The following is a 5,000-nucleotide window of genomic DNA, read 5'->3' as shown; positions in this document are numbered from 1 at the left end:
GGGTAGACCTGCTGTCGGCCGGCCGCCCGGGTAGACCTGCTGTCGGCCGGCCGCGGGGTAGACCTGCCGTCGGTCGGCCGCCGGGGTAGACCTTCTGTCGTCCGGCACCCGGGGTAGACCTGCCGTCGGCCGGCCGCCGGGGTAGACCTGCCGTCGGCCGGCCGCCGGGGTAGACCTGCCGTCGGCCGGCCGCCGGGGTAGACCTGCCGTCGGCCGGCCGCCGGGGGAGAGCCGCTGTCGGCCGGCGGGCCGCCGCGGGACGCGTCGAGCGGCCCGCCCCTCTCGGCCTGAGCGCGTCGCCGCCTTCGTGTCTCCCCGAGAGGAAAGGAGGGAGCCCTCAGAAGCCGGCGGCGCTCCCTCCCCCGTCCGGGCGCGAGCAGACGGCGGCCCCGCCGCCGCCTCGGTTTCTGCCCGCCTGGCTCGATCGGCGGGGCCGCCGTCCGCCTGCAGGTTTCGGCGGGGCCGGCCGGGGGCCGAGCGGGAAGGAAGCCGCCGTGGGCGCGAAAGCCTCCGAGAGAGCGCCGGCGAGAAAGCTTCCTCGGAAAGGGAGGGCGCCGAGGCTCAGGCCGCCGGCGGCCCCGTCGGCCCGCTCCTCAGCCCCCGCAGGCGTTGTCGCGGTGCCGAGCGGCCGGCCGCTTGAGGAGGAGCCGCCCGGGGCGTGGGCGGGGAGGGGCCGACGGCGGCGGCCCGAACCGTCGCCCAGCAGGGGGGCGGGCGGGGCAAGCCCGGAAGGAGGTGCCGAGGCAGGGTGACGTCGGAGGGCGGGGCCGCCGGGCCGGCATCGCCCGCCCAGCAGGGGGCGGGGAAAAGCCCGGAAAGGCGCCGCCGCGGGAGCGGCGGTTCCGTGCCGGGCCCCGCACGCCTCGGCGGCGAGCCCCCGGAGGCGGGCCCGGGGCCAAAGACCTCCGCGGACCGCCGAAGAGCCGGCCGCCCGCCCGCCCGCTCGCCGCTTCTGCCGGCGATTCGAGTCGAGTCACGCCGGGGGCCGGCGTCTTTCTTCCCGCCGCGTCCCACCGCACCCTCCCGCCCGCTTCCTTTCCCCCGCTGTCCGCCCCCAGGTCCCGCCGGCTGGCCGGTGCCGCTTCTGCTCCCCGCAGGCGTGGCGGGGACGCCCCGCGGCCGGTCGAGCGCGTCGGCAGGCCGGGCGCGGGCCGCGAGCCGCCCGTCGGCTCGGCTGGGAGGCGTCCGGCCGCGCACGCAGGAACGGAAATGGGATGGGCCGAGAATTTCGGATCCCGGCGAAGCGTTGGTGTTCCGCCCCGACGCGAGAGCCGTCCTTTCGGGAAAAAGACGAAAGAAGAAGGGAAGGGGTGGGTGCGCGTGTGGCCGTGGGTGAGGGCGTGTGCCTGCGTGCCTGCGTGCGTGAAAAAAAGCAAAATAAAGCAACGGTCAAAAATACGCCTCGGTCTAGGGAGCGGCAATATCGGGAGGGACGGGGCCGCCGAAGCTACCCGACGGCCGAGGGGCGCACAGGTCGGTCTCCCGCCTCCGGGGCAGGCCGCCGCCGCCGCCGCCACCGCCGCCGCCGGGCACGGCGTCAGAAGCCGCAGGGGGCGGCCGGCGCGGAGGCGGCCGACAGGACTACCCCGGTGGCGGGCGGCCCCGGGAGGTTGGGTCCACCCAGGGCCGGGGCCGCCTGACAGGCCTGGCCCGGTGGCGGGACACGAGGCAAATTTCAGCGGGGTACCCTTGTCTCCCGGACGGGGAAGACCTGCTGCCCGTGGTCGGGGCAGCCCTGCTGTCCCAGGTCGGGGTAGACGTGTTGTCCCAGGCCGGGGTAGACCTCCTGTCCGCGGTCGGGGTAGACCTGGTGTCCCGCGGTCGGGGTAGACCTGCTGTCCCAGGTCGGGGTAGACGTGTTGTCCCAGGCCGGGGTAGACCTGCTGTCCCAGGTCGGGGTAGACGTGGTGTCCCCCGGTCGGGGTAGACCTGCTGTCCGCGGTCGGGGTAGACGTGTTGTCCCAGGCCGGGGTAGACCTGCTGTCCGCGGTCGGGGTAGACGTGTTGTCCCAGGCCGGGGTAGACCTGCTGTCCGCGGTCGGGGTAGACGTGGTGTCCCCCGGTCGGGGTAGACCTGCTGTCCGCGGTCGGGGTAGACGTGGTGTCCCCCGGTCGGGGTAGACCTGCTGTCCGCGGTCGGGGTAGACGTGGTGTCCCCCGGTCGGGGTAGACCTGCTGTCCGCGGTCGGGGTAGACGTGTTGTCCCAGGCCGGGGTAGACCTGCTGTCCGCGGTCGGGGTAGACGTGTTGTCCCCCCGGTCGGGGTAGACCTGCTGTCCGCGGTCGGGGTAGACGTGTTGTCCCAGGCCGGGGTAGACCTGCTGTCCGCGGTCGGGGTAGACGTGGTGTCCCCCCGTCGGGGTAGACCTGCTGTCCGCGGTCGGGGTAGACGTGTTGTCCCCCGGTCGGGGTAGACCTGCTGTCCGCGGTCGGGGTAGACGTGTTGTCCCAGGCCGGGGTAGACCTGCTGTCCGCGGTCGGGGTAGACGTGGTGTCCGCGGTCGAGGTAGACCTGGTGTCCGCGCCGGCTCTGGAAGTTCACCAAGGGGTCGCTGTTTTCAGCTGCCTCCAGTTACGTCATGCTAGGAGGCGGCTAGCGCCGCCGCTTTGCCCCGGTCACGTACGCTACGGTCACTTGCAGGCATCGGCGGCCTCGGACACGTATCTCCGTATTATGGGAGCGAGGTAACGGGTCGTCTCCCCCAGGCTGCTACCGTGCCTGTGTCCTCCGGAGGCGAAGCTACGGGCCGGCCGCCCGGCCGGTCGCCGGCGCTGAGCTCAGAGAGAAACGAAGGGGAGAGCCGCCGGCAAGGGAGGCCCGAGAGAGAAACCGAGAGTGTGCCGCCTCGGCGGGACCGAGTCGCGGGGCTCGTCCCGCTTCCCGTGCTACCCATCGTGCCGGTGGGGCAGCTTTGTTTGCCAGGCCGAGGAGGCGTCGTTGCCGCTGCTTGCCCAGAGAGAGAAGGGAGTGTGTTGCCGCCTCGGCGGGACCGAGTCGCGGGGCTCGTCCCGCTTCCCGTGCTACCCATCGTGCCGGTGGGGCAGCTTTGTTTTGCCAGGCCGAGGAGGCGTCGTTGCCGCTGCTTGCCCAGAGAGAGAAGGGAGTGTGTTGCCGCCTCGGCGGGACCGAGTCGCGGGGCTCGTCCCGCTTCCCCCGTGCTACCCATCGTGCCGATGGTGGGGGGGGCCAGCTTGTCGTGATGCCGAGGAAGCGTGTGCTGCTTGCCCAGAGAGAGTGTTGCCGCGCGGGCGGCCGAGGCGAGAAGGGAAGGGCGTGGAGGAGGCAGAGAAGCCGCAGGCGGGTCCCCCCCGCTCTGGTCGTGCTGCTGCCGATTCCGGTCCAGTCCCGCCTCCCTCCCCCCCGCCCCAGCCCTGGGGCGGGGAAGCGAATGCCGGTGGCTGGCGGGCGAGGCGGCGGCGCCTCGTCCCTTATGTGCTCGGCCTTAAGCCGGGGGGCCCCCCTCGGCGGGGTGCAGTTTTTTTTTTTTGTTTTTCGGCTGGCGGTCTCGGTGGGCCACGGTGTGGGCCCGGCAGCCGGGGGCAGACGTCGGCCGGGGGCGCCTCTGTCTAACCGTTGCTCGAGCTTCGTTCGAGGCTTTACCACCCCACCCCCGGCCCGTCCCCGAAGACCGGGTTGTGTCCCCCGCCCCGAGTTGTTGTGGCCCTCGTTCCCCCTTCCTCGGCCTTAAGCCGGGGACCCGCGCTTTTGCGGGCGGAATTTGTTTCAGGGGCGGCGGCCGGCCGCGGTGGCCGGCCCCGCCCGCGTGCGGACACCCGAACGCGACGGGGAAAAATGCCCCCGGGCCGAGAGAGAGAGAGATGGCGCGGGCGAGGCGGCGGCGCCTCGCCCTTCCTCAGTTGTCGTGGCCGGTGCGGACCGAGCCACCGTGGCCCGGCGGGCTGGGTTGCGAACGGGGTCCCCGCTTCGTTTTCTTTCGCTTGTAGGCGTGCGGGGCAGAGCGTGGGGGTCTGCCCGCCCGGTCTCCTCCGTATTTTCTGGGGGTGTGAGGGCTTTCTGCCCGCCGCTCCCTTTTGCGGCCCTAAGCCGCGGCACCGAGAAAAAGCCAAGCGTCCGCAGAGGCGTGCGGGCCCCGCCCCCAAGCGAAAAGCGAAGGGGGGCAGGGAGAAAAACCTCGTGGGTGGCGGTGGTGTCGTTGGGGAGTGAGAGGCGCGGGCCTCGCCCCCACCCCCCATCCCCGGGCCCGCGGCCCCCGTGGCTAGCACGGGTCCTGCGACGCGCCATGTGCCTTTTTATCGTTTTTTTCTGCTCCTGGTTTGCCGTTTCCCCCCCGGTTTTTTTTTTTTTTTTTGGTTTTGTTTTTTTCCGGGGGATGGAAAAAAAAAAGCCGATCGCCGCGAGGCCGGGCGCTAAAGCCGGGTTTGGGGGGGCCCCGTGGCCTCTCGCGGTCGGTGGCAACCTTTTTTTGTCGCACGCTTTCCCGGATGGGTTCCCCTCGGGGAAGGGGAAAAAGGGGTGTGAAAACCCCCGACGTCCCGGCCCCCGGCGGGGTGTGTGGCGTCTCCCATCTTTGCCGTTGTCGTCCAGTTAGAGGGAACCGTTGTCCGCAGATGCGGGTGGGTGGCGGCACCCCCCGCGCGCTCCTCCCGCTGCGATCAGCCGAAATTGTCCCGAAAGCCAAGCGGCCCGCCGGCGTCGGCGGGCCCCGGGGGCGCGTCGAGGAGGCTCGACGGCGCCGAGCCCGCGGGGGCGGTCTCTCGGGGACGAGTTCCCCGCTCGCACGCACGCACGCGGAGTCCCGCGGCCGTCCGCCCGCTGCCCGCCTGGACCGTGGCGGTGTCGGCCGGTGGGGCGCGCACGTTGGGGTTGCCGTTGCCGTTGTCCCAGGACCGTGGCCGCGGGGCCCTTGTCGTCGCTCCTGTTCTTCACGCTCGTTTGCTTCTCCTCCTCCTCCTCCTCCTCCTCCTCCTCCTCCTCTCTTCTCCTCCCCACACCAACAAAACCCGATCGATGAGGCTTTTCGGGTCGCGTCGGAGAGGGC

Source organism: Cyanistes caeruleus, unplaced genomic scaffold (genome assembly GCF_971803275.1).
Source record: "Cyanistes caeruleus unplaced genomic scaffold, bCyaCae1.hap1.1 HAP1_SCAFFOLD_166, whole genome shotgun sequence".
In the NCBI taxonomy this organism is placed as follows: domain Eukaryota; kingdom Metazoa; phylum Chordata; class Aves; order Passeriformes; family Paridae; genus Cyanistes; species Cyanistes caeruleus.
Note: the sequence above shows the minus strand (reverse complement) of the source record.